Source organism: Leptonychotes weddellii, chromosome 3 (assembly GCF_054177405.1).
Source record: "Leptonychotes weddellii isolate Sample4059 chromosome 3, ASM5417740v2, whole genome shotgun sequence".
In the NCBI taxonomy this organism is placed as follows: domain Eukaryota; kingdom Metazoa; phylum Chordata; class Mammalia; order Carnivora; family Phocidae; genus Leptonychotes; species Leptonychotes weddellii.
In genome coordinates this window covers 7,622,825-7,643,329 of record NC_138371.1, presented here as the reverse complement: position 1 = coordinate 7,643,329, position 20,505 = coordinate 7,622,825, and the positions used below count along the sequence as shown (strand labels likewise).

Sequence of the window (20,505 nt, the reverse complement as noted above, 5' to 3'; positions counted from 1 at the left end):
AAAAAAAAAAAATAAATAAGTGATACATATTTTTTAACTTTTTGCTATTCATCTGAAATGTTATGAGTTAACCTCCACAAGATGTCTAACTTAAGATAATGGAGTCAATAATATTAAATATATTTCTGTAAATGGTACCTTTTAAATACATTATCTATTTTGTATAAATCACAACACCCTTTTTGAAAATCAGCAGCTTAGCATTTTTAGCATTCATTTGACCGCAGTTGCTCTTTTGTCTGTTCCTTTTGTGATCTTTTAAAAATTTCCACAGTGTTGCAAGTAGAACTTAACCTTGCTAGTCAAACAAAATTAATTTTTAAGCTGCTTTTGTATACAGAGAATATATTTTACCATATAGAGGAAGCAATATAATGTGGCAAAAAGAGTATTAGAATGGGAGTCTCAGTGAAGCCTAGGCTTTGGTTAATTTCTAGCAATAACTAGCAGCATGATCTTTGTTTATAGCAAACTCTCATTTGGTGAAATAATTAAGTGAAATGAGTTGCATTTTCTTTTTGACAGAAGTAGTTCTTATTAAATAAAGTATGTGGAAGGAATGATTTCAGATTATTCTGAAGAAAAATGGATTGTTATCCTTCCATATTCCATCATCAATTCAGCCACTGGGGCTTAATATTTTAAAAAGAAACTGTCAAGGTTAAACATAGTACTTAATTTATGTAACAAACTCTTATAAAAAGCATTTACGCTATACCTCATACAGTCTTAAGCACTTGAGAAATATGGACTTTGAAAGATTTCAGTTTTTGGATATGATACTGAATATCCTACATAGCTTTCCAATAAATTTACTTAGACAAGTATCTATACACATATGGGTTGGTACATTATATAGTATACATACACCCAGTATATATATATTTGCAGTTCCAAAACACCTAAAATTTATTTTAGGGTTTGCCCTAGAATATGTCAGTTAGAATCCACTTTTCTTTTTATTTTATTTTATTTTATTTATTTGAGAGAAAGAATGAGAGAGAGTGCATGAGAGGGGAGAGGGTCAGAGCAAGAAGCAGACTCTCCACTGAGCAGGGGGCCGAACGGGACTCAGTCCCGGGACTCCAGGATCATGACCTGAGCCGAAGGCAGTCGCTTAACCAACCAAGCCACCCGGGCACCCAGAATCCACTTTTCTAACACACACACACACAGACTTTAGACCTTGCTATAAAAGCAAATTACTTCTTTGTAGAACAAATGTCATATATATGAGATTATCTAAATCCTTTTTACAGTTTAATTGTTGTATGTCCGCTGACAAAATATAAACTACTTTTCCTAGTTTTTGCATGATTATCGGACTTTGACAGATAATTGGGATAATTGAAGGAAGACCAAGATACCATTTTAGGATTTTAGAGCACCAAGAAACTCTTCAGTTGTGAACCGTTTAAATTCAAGAAGCCTGGGGGTAGAGAGAGGTTAGCATCCCACACCAAAAAAAAATAAAAGACTGTCATTTAGGGAAAGAGTTTTGAGATAGACTTGAATATGTTTTTTTCAAAAATGTACAAATTAATGTTTGAGGAGCAGTGTTTTAGAAGACTGGGAAACATTGTGTCTTGGGTCTTAAAAGATGCACCTACATTTGTTCGCTGGTGTAGGATAGGCACTCAGAATGCCTCATAGGAAGGAATTTATGGGAGACCTCTCAAAATAAACAAATCAAGCATGGCAGAGAAATCTGTCTTGAGAGAGAACCTAATCAGTTAGATTTTTCTCCCTCTTAGTCATAGTTTTCAGATTCTCTGTTAATAAGCAGAAAAGGACTTTGGACAGTGAAAGGCAGCAATGGACCTCAGCTAAGTAAACTAACAGTTCAAGCAGAGTGAAAATAATCACATGTGATTGAGAGTTTTACAGTGGAAACTACTTGAAATGATGCTACATTCTGATCTGTCTTGATGTTCTACATTTAGGACTGAGTAGAAGATAGAAAAATACTCAAATCTAGAACTACAACAGGAGATACTGATCATGGTTTTAAACTTGCCTATTTAGCTTTTCTAATTATGGGTTGTATGTTTTTAAATTAAGATCTGGAAAATTCTAGTCATAAATCTAGTAGCCATGAGCAGGAAGCCACAATAGGACTCTCATGTAAAAAGTACAGGTCTTTGGAAAACAGACAATTTGACTCACATATTCCTAATTGTGGGCTAAAAGAGAAAGCTCTTTAGTGCTCCTGTGAAGTCTTGTTAGGCTCACTTTCCAACAGAATGAATTTATTTTATAAACTCCAATTTTGGGGGGGTGCGTGGGTCGCTTAGTCGGTTAAGTGTCTGCCTATGGCTCAGGTCATGATCCTGGGATCCTGGGATCGAGCCCTGCGTTGGGCTCCCTGCTCAGCGGGGAGCCTCCTTCTCCCTCTCCCCACCCCCCACCCCCGCTCGTGCTCTCTCTCGCTACTTCTCTCTCTCTCAAATAAATAAAATCTTAAAAAAATTAAAATAAACTCCAATTTCGGTACACAAAGCGGATATTAAAATTAATGCAGATTGCTAGAATTTTATTATTTCAGTCAGTACTTAATTGCTAACGTTAGAAATACTGAGGCATGATAGAGAATTTTCTTTAAGGAGACTATGATATGAGGTTTAGGATTAAGAGAGATGGATCTTTATTATTAACCTTTATAATTGAAAGTTTCATGAAGGTATAGTCAATAGGCTTTTTATGAAATGAACATGAAAGTAACATGACTGCATTAAATTAATAGAAATCTCTTATATAAAGCAAAAAGAAAAAGAGTCTTGTCTGTCTAAATAGATTCAGGTAATCTAAGAATTTATACAAATTAAAAATAGTTCTAGACATTCTCAGGTTATAAAGGGACTTTCCCTAGTCCAGATACTTTCATTTCTAAAATTGTCTTTTCAGTTAGTATTAATATGATAGGCTTAAGATCAGAAAATTTCTTACTATTTAGAATAACTAAAAAAGGTTAAGTTAGTTTGGTGTGGGGTAGATTAACTATTCCAAAACTTTATATGTTATTTTTATTAGGAGTTTTAATTCATTTTAAGGATTTATAATTTAATTTGTTATAATGTATTATGTCCAGCTTATTTCCATAAGAACTTACTATACTATTTCAAATGGAGCAGTTATAGATTTATATAAAAAGAAAAGTATATGAGTCAATATAAAGGAAATAAGTTATCGGGTACTTGAACTAAATTAATTACTGCTATTCTGGGGCTCTAAATTTGTCTTTTTCATAAAAGCTAAGACAGAAGAAGGAAAATTTTTAAATTATATACTATTTGTTATCTCACAAAAAGTGCACAAAACTTCTTTGAAAAACCTACCTCTTCCCCCACCTGCTCCCAAATTAATCTTAAAGAGGAATTTAATTTCAATAAGGTTTGAATAATATTACTTCTGTGGATGCCTGAAATAATTACAGATTGGTAATTATAGGAGCAAAACAAATCTTGTGAGTTGTGGATTATAGATAGTTCATTATTTATCTAAAAATATTAATAGCACAAATATTTTGTTGCTTAAAATGAAGACTTGCATGCTGCAAATACCACCATACATAAGGGGTGGTAGAATTGCCATTCAGTTACATCAGTTTCTATTTGTCTCCAGACAAGGGTCAACAACTTCATAGACATGGGCCTGCCTAGGTCTAATATCTTGCTCAGAAAAGAGATCTGGCGATCATCTCAAAGATTTGTACAAGTATTTTTTAAGACCCAAGTATTCTGTATCATTTAATATGAAATATAACTTTTAAAAAATATTGGGTTCTGCCTTGTCCCTAGAGAAAACTCTATGGCTGTCTTGTTACATAGAGTTATTTAAGATGTAATTGTTGGCTGTTTGTCAAATATGACCGTTTTGGTTGACATAATTTCTCATTTCATTTGAGAAAGCAGTGTAAAAGAGTAAGTTAAGACTGAATTCTGGAGTCCGTTCTCTGGGGTTCAAATCATGTCTCTGCCATTTATTTATTCCTCTGTCCTCTCTTGTAAAATGGGGATAATGATGATGATACCAGTTTTATAGGATTGCTTTGAAGATTAAATACAGTAATACATGTAAAGTGTTTAGAACAATGTCTGGCATAGAGAAAGCACTCAATAAATGTTAGTTCTTATTACTATTACTGTTTGACAGAAACTAGCCAACTAGCCTACCCATTAAAACACTCCTACTTAGAAATGTTAAGTCATATCATCACTGTAAAATCAGTATGTTTGTCCTCTTGCCTGCTGTAGCAAGAGTGCATGTATCCAGTTGAACTTAAAGCTTTTTTTTAAAAGGCATGAGAATGTGTTAAAATTTGTCATGAAAGTATGTATGCCTTTTACTCTCTCTATATATTTATAGGTGTATGTATATATATATATAAATAGCAAACATAAATAACCTGTATGCATTGCCATGCTGCTATTTATTTATTTTGTTTTCTTTTTAACTGGTATAAAAACCTGAGTTTTTAAACCAGAAACTCCATTTCTTGGTGAGATGGACTCATTTGATCTGAAACCTGCTTACTGTTTCAGAAAGTTTTTAGTTTGGAAAGCTGAGTTATATGATTAATTCAGAAAAATAATTAAAATAAATCTATAAATCTGAGATATAAGATATTTGCCTTTTGAGGATTTTAAATGACTGTATTTTAAAAGCTATCCCTAGAGGACTGTGCCTGTAGAGTTTACCAAGGTAAATAGTTCATGAGTATATTGGAGTAGGACAGATCTAAATAGCCTAATATCCAAAAAGGACATGGTTCTCAAAGTACCCATTTTTTATTCTCAGAAAATGTTTCTATCTTTATCTTTCAGAAAAGAAAGACATAGACCAGTGCTTCAATTTTTATTATGAAGCTTCTGTTTTGTTTTTGTTGTCATTTTCCCACTACATTTTGAACATATAAAATATTCTGGGATTAGATGTCTAATATGATAGTGTTTTAAATGTTTCAAGTGATTTAATACTTACAAAATTTTTTTCTGGGTTTTTTAAATTTCCGCTTTCCAAAAAGAAATGCCTTTAATTGCTTTTCTCCCTCATTTAAGAATTGGGTAGAGCAGCATTTCACTGCATAAATAACTGATTTTCTTTTTCTTTTACTGCTGTACATCTGTTTCATCTCTGGTCAGACTCACATCTAAACTAAATCACATATTTAAGTATATAAACTCTTCTCATACTCTGCTAATACTTGCCAGTTATTGGTGCTTGTAATGTGCTGGGCCTTAGTTGACCATTTCACAAGATACCTGCAATGTAAGATTTAGCATATCCATTTTACATTTTACAGACTAGGTGATTAAACTGATGTGTTAAGTGACTTGCCTAAACCAACACAGGAGAACCAGGATTCAATGCCTTGGGTGTCTTGCTTCAGATACCTATCTTTCAGCCATTTTATTTTATACACCCTCTTCCAGCTGTACCACAGATACTGTTTCAACTTTAATTGTGAGACAATTATTACTTAAGTTATAAATAAAACAATAATGACCAATGAATGACCAAATACTGTATTTTCTCCTTTACATTTTTAATCACTTATTTAATGAGAAAAAGTTCAGAGAAGTTCTTAAAATGTGAACATCCTGTCTTTTTTATATTGGCATATGATGTTCTATTTTCCTTTGCATCTACTCAGGTATTTCTAAATGCCTTCTTAGTAGGCATTTTCAAGCCTTATGTTATAAGCTACTAACTTACGATTGTGGATTTTGGGAAATACACACAAGACAGTCAAAACTAGACCCACAAAGCAAAGGTTAAGTCTAGTGCTCCCAGAGTGGAAGAAGTGGCAGAAAAATTGACATAGGTATCACAGTTCATTTGAGAGACACGTTAGGCCAGTCATCATAATCTTGATAAAATGGAAATTCTGTTTAAAAAAAAGCAAACAATATTATATAAATCATTGGTTGAATAACATACTCCTCAGCATAAGTCAGTTTTAAAGTTTCACTGCTCTCCTTTTTTTTAAACTTAATTTTATTAGAACATTAACTAATATAGTTTCTTTTGTTACTTTCATTAAATTTCCCTGAGATACTCATACCACTCAGTGGTAGTTAATTTTTTATGTTTACAGAATCAGGGACACTTGTTTGTACAGACTTCCGAAGTTTGGAAGATTATTCCTATAATGAGAGAAAAATACACAAAATCTACTCCTGTCTTTAAAGTTATAAGAAATTCTTATAAATGCATTAATTTAGAAAGTCTTTGTATTTGTTAACATGTGAAGGGCTATAAAAATCTTAGGATTTGAAGTCAGGTCCCAATTTATAATATGTGCAGTTTCCAATTTATGAATGCATCTTTTTGAAGCTTTATGGAGGGCAGAGCGTGCATTTTCTCATACACTTTCTCATAGAAATAGAATAATGTTTTTTTTTGTTTTTTTGTTTTTTAAAGATTTTATTTATTTGACAGAGAGAGACACAGCGAGAGAGGGAACACAAGCAGGGGGAGCGGGAGAGGGAGAAGCAGGCTTCCCACTGAGCAGGGAGCCCGATGCGGGGCTCGATCCCAGGACCCTGGGATCATGACCTGAGCCAAAGGCAGACGCTCAACGTCTGAGCCACCCAGGCGCCCCTAGAATAATGTTTTTAGTAATGAATTTAAAGCCATAATTTTTAAATAGTCTTTAAATTCCCAGGTTAGTTTAGTTTTTAAAAATCTAACCCCGCTATAGAGCTTAGTTACTGATAGTAAAAGTGTTTGGGACTATGAAAGATTTTATTTTATAATTAAAAATTAACAAGCATTTGAAAAAATGAAATGTAGTTAAAATATACATCATAATTATTTAGGACATAAATAGGAAGACATTCCATATATTTTATGTTAAAATATGTTGGGTTTTCTGCTAACATTTATTGCCAAGAATATCTTGGGCCCCAAAAATTTAAATATAAACTTGGTTGTCAGCGCAGATACTACTAGTTTCCTGTGAACTACATGGAATTATCTCTCTTATCTGTTTTGGTGTTTTATCAGGTCGCTTTAATACTGTGGAACTTAGCTTTTAAAGATTCTGTAACTATTTAGCTGATAATTTGAGTATCTACCACAGTAATTTGCATATAGTAGATGTTTGATATGGACTCAGTTCTGTGTAACTCATTCAGTCTCATTCAAAATAATATATCAATTAAATTTTATGGTAGTGTAAGATGAACATTGTAACATTTTCTGTATGTCTAGCAAAAGCATAATTTAAAGAGTGATTTTACAGTTAAATTACTACTGTGTGTGTGGAGATAAGAGCCTTGAATCAAATATCTGTAGTCTTTACCAAATATACATAAGTGTTTCTTTTTTTTTTTTTTAAAGATTTTATTTATTTATTTATTAGTGAGCGAGACAGAAACAGCATGAGATAGGAGAGGGTCAGAGGGAGAAGCAGGCTCCCCGCTGAGCCGGGAGCCCGATGTGGGACTCGATCCCAGGACCCTGGGATCATGACCTGAGACGAAGGCAGTCGCTTAACCAACTGAGCCACCCAGGCGCCCTATACATAAATGTTTCTACATAATCCTCATTTACTTGATTTATTTATTTATTTATTTATTTTTTAAGATTTTATTTATTTATTTGACAGAGAGAGAGATAGTGAGAGCAGGAACACAAGCAGGGGGAATGGGAGAGGGAGAAGCAGGCTTCCTGCCGAGCAGAGAGCCCGATGCGGGACTCGATCCCAGGACCCTGGGATCATGACCTGAGCCGAAGGCAGACGCTTAACGACTGCCACCCAGGCGCCCCTACTTGATTTCTTTTAAACTTTATTCGGAATTAAGATCCTTTAGGTTCTCCTTTAGAGTAAGATTCCTTAATTACTTTCCACGGTTACATGTTGTACTAAAATATTCAAAAGGTTACCAATTTATAAAAGAAGGGGATAGATAGATATTATTAATGATTAGAGAGTCCATTAAAGCAGTAGAACCTTATTACTGCTTGCCCTGCTATAGAATTTAAAGCCTCAGTTAGATATTAATTTAGAATGGAAAGTTTCAGCCTGTCACCATCTGATATTTGGGGGATCAAATACTTAATATTAGATATCTTTTTATAATTACTTAAAAATGTAACATTTAAACCTAAATGTAATAGTTTAAATTGGAGTTTTTATCCCCCTTCTAATACATATTCTAGTTAAATAAACTTTACTTCTATAACCCAAAATATTTTTATCCTCACCATATAAACATAATATCAAGAAGCCCTATCTGCTGCAAATAACCATTTTTCTTAAGCAGTTAATGAGTGGAATATCAATTTATGCCAAGCACTGAATAAGGTAAGTATCCTCTTAATGCTGATTCTTAGAAGCCCTAATAACTTATCAGCAGAATTATTTGTATCTACCCAAATTCTATAACTAGAGGTGATACACACAGATGAAAACTATTTCATTTTAATATTATCTTTTTTAGTATAACAAACTAATATTTTAATATCAAGCTACATTATTATTATAATAACTCAGGTTTTGGTCACCTGTTTTAATAGTTTATTTTTAATAAATTTTTAATATTTAATATTATTTTAAGTCAGATTTTTCTTACATGTATCAAGGACATGGATGGTTAGAAATCATAAAAATTAAACAGATGAATCATTTCTTAGGACACTGTGAGCCAGACCATTTCCTTTAGCAACTAACTAAACATAGTATTTTCTTAACATGACACGTGTAAGAATTATGTTTAAGGCTAAAGTACACAAATGATAAAGAAATATAACAAGAATTTTTAGAACAGTTCCAATTTTAAATTGGTGTTTAGTGATTCAAATTGGAATTGAGTGATTCGAAGATTTTATCATTAATAAATAACCCAGCACATAACTAACTGTCACAGAAGTATCCTAGCTGTTGCTTTGTCGAGGGAAAAAAGTGTTTATAATGGGAAAGTTAAAGTATAGGTCTGTTCTTCACTATAATTTTTAGGTGATGAATGCAGAATCTATGAATATTGCTAACTTGGATGACTTTTATTAGATGGCTGGGGAAGGAGTAGAATTGTTTCTTGGATGACTTTTATTAGATGGCTGGGGAAGGAGTAGAATTGTTTCTAAGAAATTATTTTTTGCTCTTTAAGACTTTATCAACCATAGAAAATGATGGAAATGAGGGACTGTTTACTCACTGTATCTTTAAATGGTCCAAGTCCATCTTTAAAGACTGAATATCCATTTCTCTGATAGTATATCATAGTTCTGTGGTTTGATGCCAGGAACAAAGTGAAATACTTACCAAACATTATTGTCAAGAGGGCAATCGGCATCACAAACAACCCAACCAGCAAATCAGCCACTGCCAGAGACATTAGAAAATAATTGGTAGCATACTGCAGCTTTTTCTCCAGTGAAACAGCCAGAATAACCAGGACGTTCCCACCAATTGTGGGTATTATCACCATGAGTATCAGAAGAGCTGCCCAGCGTGGTTTATTTCCCTGTTGCTCACCAATCTGTTTCATTTCCTCTGGTATCGATTCTGTCTGTAATCCCGACCAGTTAGCAGAGATTAAGTGATGAAAGGAGCTCTGCAAAATGTGCTCAGGAATTGTGCTCTGTTCTGATATTTTATAAGAGAAGGCCATTTGCTGTTTTTGTGTAATGTGATCCAATTCTGGACAATGGTCAGCATGGTCAGTAGCTAAGCTGGTCATCTGCTTTTTAAGGCATTGTACCCAGGCCAAACACTCAAAGCCAAAGTTGACTCCTTCCTTTAAAAACATTTTTCGGGTTCTCGAAAATGAGAGTATACAAGCTTCTGTCCATTTCTGAAGGTAAGGCCCAAGGGTTTAGTCTTCTGCAGAGGCTCAGGTTTCGGAAGGCTTAGTGAAAGAAACTGATAGCTGTGAAAAAAAGACTGTTCATTAGTTTCTCTCTCCTTTCTCTCTCTCTGCTGTAGCATTAGACTCGTGTTTGAATTTGAATGCCAATGAATTCCAAGAGTTCCTCCTAGATATAAAATATGTAGATTGCATGATTTTGTTATTTTCAAAAAACAGAAAAAAACTCTTAAACTTTGTAGCCCTTCCTATCTCAATAGGTCTCTTATGCATTTGTGACAATGCAGCCTATTTCCACAATCATGTTCCTTATATGCCTTAGGTTACGAAACAGGAGATACATTAATTTTTTCAGTGGTTATTTAAAAAAAGAGGCTAGATGTTTCCTGACCCTTGAATGTCTTTTTACCTTTACCTTATAATATGTACAGAAGAATAGAAACATCAAAGCACTAAGTAGTTCTGAATAGAACTTTCTGGTACACACTGGTTACCCACCTACAAATTCTTCAGGCCCACCTAAGGTCCAAATAAATGATTTACCAGCTAGGAATCCTTATTTGTAATTGGGTTTTATCTGACCAGGTTTATCTTAATACTGATATAATTGCCATTTTTATGCAACATTTTAAAACTCCTTTAGTTTGAGAGAAGGAAAAAATAGGTATTAGTAGGATCCAAATAATTGTTTTTAATAATGTCATCTTTCACAGAAAGCCTATTACTGCCAGAAATATTTTCCAAATTTATCATTTTATGCCAAATTTGAAACAGTTCTCTTTTTGTTTTAAGTAGTCATTTTTTTCCTTAACCTCCCCATTTTCCTTGGGAAGGAGGATAAGCTAAGAGGAAGGTTAAACCATTTATTCATAAAATCTGTAAATCCTGGGGCGCCGGGGTGGCTCAGATGGTTAAGCGTCTGCCTTCGGCGCAGGTCGAAGGGATTGAGCCCTGAGTCAGGGCCCCCTGTTCAGCAGGGAGCCTGCTTCTCCCTCTCCTCCCCACTTGTGCGCTCTGTCTCTCTCCCTCTCAAATAAGTAAAATCTGTAAATCCTTTATTAAATACCTCTCTTGTAATGGTAAAATTTTCATTTTGGTTTTTAAGCCACTGAATAGAAATGAAAGATATGGTAGCAGTTTTTTTGAAGAAAGGAAAAAAATCTTTAGATTAATTCTATATTTATTTGTAAAATACTTACCTTTTCTTGTTAATCTCCCAAGCATGTCATCTGATCTGCTCGGTAGACCTGCTTGCTGCTCTGACTGAAGTCCTCCCATTGACTTACTCAGAGCCTCCGGCACTGGTGCTTGAAAGCAATGAAACAAATGTGTTGTATGGCTGCAAGCATGCCAAGGAGGTTATTTCCTCTTTGATACATTCAGTTTTAGAAAGTAGCAGCATTCATTATAATTCATAAAACTACCAGTTGAATATGTTGAACCAGTTCATGACCCTATTCATGTTGTATTCTGAAGAGCTCTCTTTGATATTTGAGGGACTGAAATAAACTGTCATTTTATCTTAAGATAGTTTTGTTTTGGATTACAACTGAGCTGTTTTTACCATTTGAAAAAAAATAAGATCTAGTCTAGAGATTCTAGAGCTTTCATTCTGTGAAGAGTGTGCCCTGTGAGCCTTACAGTGATTTCCAGAGTTCTAATTTCAGAACAAGATTCTTACTCAGCTTTTATGTGTTTGCTGTGGAACACAATTAATTCTCTCTGGTTGCAACCTTATATAGAAGAGCACAGAAAGGTCTGAATTCTACGTGTATGCATAGGTTTTAGCAGAAACTTTCATTGCTCGTTTTTAAACAGATGGCTTTGGGGGGATTGGTTCATTGGCAGTTTTTTTTTTTTTTCCCACAGATATATTGGAAAAAGTATACAGTATGTAATGAAAATATATTTCTGGGGCGCCTGGGTGGCTCAGTTGGTTAAGCAACTGCCTTCAGCTCAGGTCATGATCCTGGAGTCCCAGGATCGAGTCCCACATCAGGCTCCCTGCTCGGCAGGGAGTCTACTTCTCCCTCTGACCCTCCCCCTTCTCGTGCTCTCTCTCTCTCATTCTCTCTCTCAAATAAATAAATAAAATCTTTAAAAAAAAAAAAAAGAAAATCTATTTCTGCCTTATTTCAGAAAATTGGTGTAAAAAATTTAACAGCTATGCTATCTAAGTTTTTTCTAGACTGTAAGACTAGCTTAGCATTAGAACTTCAGCATTCTCAAAGTTTCCTTTTTAAAAGATCATCATAGATCACCCATTTTTAAAGTATTTAATTCTAGGTCAGCAATAACATTTGTGCCCTTTTTCTGTTTCAAATTTATATTCCTTAGCTTATGTGAAAGTTATTGGAAAATACTCGGTTCATTTCAGTTCTATTGAGCACTTCAGATATCATTCAGTATTTGCTTTTTTTTTAACTCAAAATTCAGTATTTTAGAAAAAATATTTGCTGTAAATTTTGGGTGAAAACATATAATACTCAAGAGCAATCAAGTGGATTTTAATGTGCCAGGATTCTCTTCAGGAATATAGAAATATTCTGAAATACTGCTTTGTTGTGAATCACAATTTAGCACCTGTACTTACGCAGGTAGATAGGAGTCTGCAAAACAAATAATGTCAGATTGAAAGTAGTACCAGTATATTCAATGAATATATGGATTTGTGTTTATAGATTAAAAAAAAATTTAAATATTCAGGGAATATATTATAAAAATGTCAACCATTATTACTGTTATAAACTTTGCCAATACTAACCCTCTCTGCCACATTCACTTTTTTTTTTTAAGATTTTATTTATTTGAGAGAGAGAGAGCGAGCGAGCATGAGAAGGGGGAGGGGCAGAGGGAGAGTGAGAAGCAGGCTCCCGCTAACAAGGAGCCCGATGCGGGGCTCAATCCCAGGACCCCAAGATCATGACCTGAGCTGCAGGCAGACGCTTAACCGACTGAGCCATGCAGGCGCCCCTCACTTACTTTTTTTTGTAGTTAAAACTAGTGGTTGGATTATTTTTGTTTTTCTATTTTTAAATTAGTTTAATGGTTAAGGAACACAACTAGTTAAAACTACTTATTTGGCAACTTTGTGCTATGGCTGGGTGGTGGACATTGGGGAGGGTATGTGCTATGGTGAGCGCTGTGTATTGTGTAAGACTGATGAATCACAGACATGTACCCCTGAAACAAATACTACATTATATGTTAATAATTTTTAAAAAATTAAAAAAGCATAGCTGAGAATCAGAAAGAAAGCAAAATAATAAGAAATATATGAAAGAGTAGACAAGTCTTTCAGTTGCAAATAACTAAACTATGCTCTAAAAACCTCATGCACGTTAGATGGAAGGCAGCCTGTAAGTCCCCACTCCAAATCTCTTTACACTCACTCACAGAAACATGTCTTTCTCCCCTCTTTAATAAAAATACCATTTGCACATGGTGGTAAATCTAAATAGTACAAAAGAATGTTTAGTGATAAATTCACTTTGAGACGGTTTTAACAAACACATTTCCCTGTTTACTCCAGAGCAGATAACAAATTAACAGGTGGACAAACACTTCGATAATAGCAAACAGGGTGCACAGAAGAAACAGGAAGTAAAAAGTATAGACATGTAGGTTTACTCAGAATAGAGGCTTGTAGCTCTCCTATAACCCAGGCCTTCACAATTTTATGTGGTATAATAATTGATACCAGAGTAATGACTTCCACATATTTAAGAAAAGAGTAAATAATTTTTATTCGGCTCTGTTTTGGATGGCAGGAATGCATGAAATGCATTTTTAAAAAGATTGCCATCCAAAATTATAAATATATAAAAATATGATTCTTAATAGTAGAATTAAATTTCAAATATCTGGAAACTTCATTTGTGTGAAATATCTCATTTACCAAGAACTCCAGATAAATTCTTACTAAAGTAGCTTAAAGTTCAGACTCAGACTCTAATCTGACCATAACCAAAAAACTTAATTCATGCATTTTTCCCAAAATAATGAATTTTGTCCCTGATGCCTTTTTAATTTATTAGACAGATTCTATCTTTGACTTAAAAGGACAGTCTAATTTATAGGCCTAAGAAGACAAATATCAGCCAAGAACACTTTTTGCCTCTCAGTCATAATTATCTATCAAACACTAGCCATTAAGGAATTTTTGGCAATATAGGGATTGTGTCCAGTACATATTCATTTATTTGTGAAGTATTCATTGAGTTCATTTGCTCGTGGCAATATAGTGACGAACAAGATAAACATTTTCTGCCCTTGTGTAGTTTATTTCATGGGTAGATACAAGCAAGTATATTGATCATTATAATACAGACATGGTAGCTAAAACTAGCTCACTTTAACAGGTCCCACAGCTCAGCTCAAATATTTTTTGGCCTTTTTTTTTTCATTCCTTTCTTACTCATTTTCTTTGACAATATCAGCGAAAGAGCTAAAATTCTAAAAATAGCTCTTCCAAATTTAATCTGTTCTTCTTAGACTCTACTCACTCTCCCCTGATGACTGATTTTACCTCTATTTTAATGAAAGATTTAGACCAATCTGAAAGTGCTATCACCTTTTATCTTCTCAAAATGTCTTTCTTTTCATCCATCCTACCTTTGGGATCACATTGACATTACTCTTTTCCACAACTTCTATTTAAGTTCTTGATCCCAACTTTTATTATATTCTTTGCAATTTTGCTGAATAAGGTATCTTTTTCACACATAGAATCCATGCCTTGAATATTCAGTTCCTCAGTTCTAACTTCTTTTTTTTTTTTTTTTTTAAGGTTTTATTTATTTGACAGAGAGAGACACAGCGAGAGAGGGAACACAAGCAGGGGGAGAGGAAGAAGCAGGCTTCCCGCTGAGCAGGGAGCCCGATGTGGGGCTTGATCCCAGGACCCTGGGATCATGACCTGAGCCGAAGGCAGACGCTTAATGACTGAGCCACCCAGGCGCCCCAGTTCTAACTTCTTTCTTGCAGACATGCTCAGGTTTCTAGTTAATGAAAACTAAACATTTCGTTATCCCTTGAGTCTCTTTCCTTCATTATCAAACTTCTTTAAAGAATTGCCTGTTTCTCTTCTCATAATCCTTATAATCAGATTTTTTCTCCAACATTCTACTAAAACAACTCTTAGAAAGTCCATTTTAACACAGATTGTGTGCAATATTCAGCACTGTTGGCTAAACATTTCTTTTTAAAGCTCATATCTTTTCCTGCCTTCAGAGACATCCCATCCTGGTTCTTTGTCTTTCTTAAAGAATCTTTTCTAACTCTTATTCTGCCCGCTTAATATGCAGATACCTCCCAGGTTCCTGTCCTCTATTGACTTCATCTCCCTCTTCATTGTCTTCCTCCATTCACCCATGGTTTCCATTAACTTGTTGAAGAAAGCCCCTAAAACTAAAACTCTATTTCCAGCCTAATGGCTATGATTCGTGGTCACGAGAGTAGACAGGCAGAATACCTAAGGGTTAGGAGACCTTTCTATGAGCTTTGATTTCTGCATTTGTAATAAGGTGACGTAACCTGCTCTGCCTATTTCACAGCAACAGTTGACCCAGCTGATCATTTCCCCTTCCATAAAACAGCTTGGCTTCCACTAGATCACGCTCTAATGGATGCTCTCTGGCCTCGCTGACTATTCCTTTATAGTCTCCTTGTTCTGTTTCATCTCCTCAACCTCTTAATCTTCAGCCTTCTTGGGGGTTCATTTCTGGATCTCTTTTCTCCCCTCTCTGTACTTGGTGTCTTATATACATTTATGGCTTTAAATACCATCTATATCCTGAAACTCTCTAGCCTAGACTTTTCCTTCAGACTCCAGACTCATGTTCGATCACCTACTCAATATTTCCCTTAGATGTCTAAACATCTCAAACTCAGATTGTCTAAAATTGAATTTATGCTCTTTCCCTCCAGATCTGCTCTATGTATTGGTTTCTTTATCTCAGGTAAAGGCAGTTGCATCTTTCCAGTCTCTTTATCTGACATTCTGCATTTTATCCATCAGGAAATCTTGTAGGTTTTACCTTCAGTATATATACCAAATCCATATATACCAAATTTCCCCCCCACATCTCCTGCTACTATCTTACCTAATCACCATTATATCTTGACTGGATTTCTAGGTAGCCTCTTAACCAGTCTTCTTTCTTCTACCTTTGCCCTCTGTTCTCAATAAAGCAGCCAAAATGACCTTTTTTAAACAAGGCAGATCATATCATTCCTTTGCTCAGAATCCTCCGGTGGCCCCTTATTTCACTCATAGTAAAAGCCAAAGTTCCAGTAATCCCCTGGCCTATAAAGTTCCTATAAAGCTTTTATGATCTGGCTGGCCATAGTTTCAACTGTTCTTCCCCTTCTTCACTGCACTCAAACCACTGGCCTTTGCTGCCCCTCAAACGTGCCTGGCGTTGTTTTATCACAGGGCTCTTGCATGAGCTGTTTCCTCCACCTAATATATAATACGCTCTTGCCCTGCCTAGCCACTTGACTTGCTTCCTTACGGTCTTCCTGTCTTTGCTGAAATAGCACGTTATCATTGAAGCCTGCCCTGACTACCCTAGTTAGTGCTGGTAAACCTTCCTCCCCTGTCTCTTCCAATACCCCTTAACTTGATTTACTTTTCTTGTTCTCCTTAGTTCACCTTTTTACTTAGTTTATCATTTATTTTTGATTGTATGCCTCCTACTAGAATGTAGTCTTTGCCTCCTTTGTTCACCAATCTCTGAGTTTATCCTGCTTAGAGTTTGTTGAGTTTCTAGTCTTTTATCAAAATTTGGGAAGTTTTGGCCGTTCTTTCTTCAAATGTTCTTTCTACCCCTCTCTCCTCATCTCCCTCTAGGACTCCCATTATGCATATGTTAGTATGCTTGATGGTGTCCCACCAGTTTTTAAGGCTCTGTTCATTTTTAAAAATTATTTTCTCTTTCTGCTCCTCAGATTAGATAATCTCAATCCACCAACATAATTCTCAGTTAATCTAATTTAATATTGTCAGTTTACCTAACTTGATTCTTCTGCCTGCCCAGTTCTGCTGTTGAACCCTCTCTAGTGAATTTTTCATTTCACTTAAACATTTCATTTCCAGAATTTGTTTCATTTTGTATATATATACAATTTCTACTTGTTGATTTTCTTGAGTTGATGAGGCATTGTTCTCCTGTTTTCTTTAGTTACTGGCCTTTCTTTTTTTTCTCTTTGAATATATTTAAGATAGTTTAAGTCCAATACCTGGGCTTATTCAGGAACTAATTCTATTAATTTCTTTTTTTCCTGTGAATGGGCTGTATGTACTTCCTTATTTCTTTGCATGACTCTTAATTTTTTATGGCAAACTGGATGTTTTTAATATTACAGTGTGGCAAAAAGGAAATCAGATTCTCCCGCCCGCCCCCCCTTCTAGGGGTTTATTATTGCTGCTTGTTGTGGATTGTTTGGCGACTTTTTTAAAGTAGTTTTATAAAGTCTGTATGCTTTCTCATGACATGGCCACTGAAGTCTGTGTTACATTAGCCTATTGGTCAGCTAGTGTTTTTTGACAATTTCCTTAAATGCCTGGAGCCAAGGAAAGGAAAAAAAGAAAGGGAAAAGGAAAAAGACTCTCCAAGTCTTTGCAAATTGGCTCTGCATTGGGACACTCCTTTAGCACTTTGCCAGATTGCTCTGCCTTAGTCTTTGCTTCCTGCTTATGCGGAGCCTGAAGTGAAAGTTTAGAGTCTTCTCAGGCCCTTCCTGAGCTTGCGTCTAACCCTGAGTATGCATGTATGCATCTCAATTCCCCCAGTATATGCAGCAGCTTTTAAGGCCCTTACTAACCCCACATATCTCCTTTCTTAGCCTCTTTCTTTCCACGCTCCTCGGTCTGTTTATTGCCTAGCTTGACTATTAACCCTCGCCCCAGGCTCATGGCCAGTACTTTCGCCTTTAAGTGTTTTCAACAAATGTCACCGGGCAAGTTGCTCCAGGCCTGGGAGTACTCTAAGTTTGCTGAAACAAAGGCAGGCTATTGCTCTGGTGCTTCAAGGAGCCACCAGACAGGATGAAACACAATTTATCCTCAATTCTGTGAGAGTAGTCTATCTTGCTCCCTCTCGTTTACAGCTGTACTAGGACACAGGCTGCCCTCTCCACTGACACCACCAGTCTCGGGAGTAGGGGTGGTAGATGGGCAGTTTACAATATCACAGCAGTCTCTCACAGCAATGCTTCATTAAGCTGGCCCCTGGTTGGTGTAAGTTTTTGACTAGATTGCAGAGTTCTTTAAAAGTTCATTCTGATGGGTTTTGCCAGGTTATTGCCAGAGAGAGCTGCTTATGACCATATCCACTTTCATCAAGAACAAAAGAATAAGATATTTTTTTAATATTAGTGAAACTGTATAGTACAACTGATGTCATGAAATGACAGTGTCCTTTAATCAAAAGAATTCTTATATCTAGAATTATAGTTGATGATCATAAAAGACCCAAATATTTGATGTATATTTGCTCAGCTCTGCAAGGCTTCAGTAATCACTGTAATCAGCTATTAGAAGTAGACTTTTATCATCAGGACACTTACTTAAATACCAGAAATGAACTAAACTTTCTGAGAAATGAAGTATGTTTGTGTTCATTTTTATAAAATCAAGGAGATATTAATACTTTAATAATCTACACTATATATGCATCTCACTCATACTGTAAGACTTCCCTTGGTTTGTTCATTTTAAGGGGTGGTGGGAATGTGCTAATAATACTGTAACTTTTTGAATATTATAGATTTGAATATTGCAGATTCCTGTAGGTCCAGGAATGCGATTTGATATTTTTAAGAGCCATGTTTCTTATTATGGTAAAGTAGAATTCTTTGTATAAATCTTAACAAATTTACTTTCTTCTCATCTTTTGAGATATTTTGCCCTATTTTGGTAGCACCTGAAAGAAACAATCTGGAAATAAAGCAAAAGCTTATCTAAAACTATAGCTATTTTTAATTATCTGAAGTCTAGTAAAATGATTTTAAAAATATATATATTAAAGGTAGGACTAAATTTGTATGATTTAGGGCAGGATCTGGGTAATTTTGTTTTGTTTTCTTTATGATACTTAACCTGTAGTAGATATATCTAAACTGATAAAGTGAGAATCCACAAATAGCAGCTTGGGATACAGAGGTTCATGGGATAAAAGTATGCTGGGGAAACAAAACTGCTTTCTTCTTTCTCAGTTATTTTCCTGATAATGAATATCTGATGCATCTCTTTTACCTTGTAAATGAAAATAAAATTCAGGGGCACCTGGGTGGCTCAGTCGTTAAGCATCTGCCTTCGGCTCAGGTCATGATCCCAGGGTCCTGGGATCGAGCCCCGCATTGGGCTCCCTGCTCCACGGGAAGCCTGCTTCTCCCTCTCCCACTCCCCCTGCTTGTGTTCCCTCTCTCGCTGTCTCTCTCTCTGTTGAAAAATAAAAATAAAATCTTTAAAAAAAAAAAAAAAGAAAAGAAAATTCAAAAAATGTATCTCTGCCCGCCTTTTTTTTTTTAAGATTTAATTTATCCATTTGGCAGCGAGAGAGTGTGCACGCAAGCAGGAGGGAGCTACAGAGGGAGAGGGAGAGGGAGAAGCAAGCTCCCTGCTGAGCAGGGAGTCTGATTGGGGGACAGGGGGGCTTGATCCCAGGACCCTGGGAACACGACCTGAGCCGAAGGCAGATGCTTAACCAGCTGAGCTACCCAGGCACCCCTCTTCCCACTTTTTAACCAAATGATATTCACTTTTTTATTTTTATAAACTAGCCAAAAAATAAAGAACAAGAAAAATTGATACAATTCCCACCACATGTAGCTCCATTGTTAAAAACAGATGCAGCTAGCACATTTATAATTGTCCGAGTAAATGTACTTTTAAATTTAACATAGCAAAACATAAATATGTGAAAAAGCTATCATACATAATACATTTTGTGCTAATACAGTGGTTTCCAAACTATTGAATTACTTGCTCTCTACCTCCCCCTACTCAATAAAACAAAATCCACTATTTTCCTGTGACTTGATAATTTCTAGACAGTTATTTTTCTAAATATGTTCATGGAGGGGTGCCTGGGCGGCTCAGGCTCAGTAGGTTGAGTGTTGAAGTCTTGGTTTTGGCTCCACTCCTTGTCTGAGGTCGTGGGCGGTTGAGCTCACGCTGTGAGCTCCATGCACAGTGGAGAGTCTGCTTGTCCCTCTCCCTGCCCCTCCCCTTGCTCACACACGCCCCTCCCAATCAATCAATCAGTCAAATCTATTTAAAAATAAATAAATATGTTCATGGAGACACAGAGATAAGTTTTTATTGCTAATCAGGGGTCAGTCATTTAAATACTTTGTTACAAATGATTAAGGGAATTATATCAAACGACAGGAATTATTTTGTGATGTTATCTAAGAGATAAATGTTTGTATAGAAAAGCTAAGATTCAAGTAGTGTTAGAATTATCTAAAATACATGAAAGAAAGCCCTATGGACTATTATTAAAGATTTGGTGTATTTTCTTTTAATCTCTTGCCATCTCTTGCCTTTCCTCCCCTCTCTCTTTTTGTTTCCACCTTGCAGTTTATTTGTTGAAGAAACCAGGTTATTATTACTGTTAAGGTTGCACAGTATGGATTTTGCTAATTGCATCCCCCATCCCTATGTGTAATATAATGCGTTTTTGGT

At 35.5% G+C, this 20,505-nt stretch overlaps 1 protein-coding gene and 1 long non-coding RNA gene across 4 annotated transcripts in view; one reads left to right on the top strand and one right to left on the bottom strand.

Annotated features, from left to right (window-relative positions):
- The window catches only part of PSMD1 (proteasome 26S subunit, non-ATPase 1), a 75,102-nt gene that overhangs the window by 26,331 nt on the left and 28,266 nt on the right, over positions 1 to 20,505 (top strand). The window lies entirely within an intron of this gene.
- On the bottom strand, positions 8,539 to 11,479 carry LOC145720437 (uncharacterized). Of its 3 annotated transcripts, XR_014143341.1 has the most exons (3): positions 11,095 to 11,479; positions 11,012 to 11,059; positions 8,539 to 9,981 (listed from the first exon to the last, which is right to left on the bottom strand). It is a non-coding gene; the product is annotated as an uncharacterized LOC145720437 (long non-coding RNA). The 3 variants fall into 3 exon arrangements; XR_014143342.1 differs by having other exon boundaries at positions 8,539 to 9,875; positions 11,012 to 11,121; XR_014143340.1 differs by lacking the exon at positions 11,095 to 11,479 and having other exon boundaries at positions 11,012 to 11,088.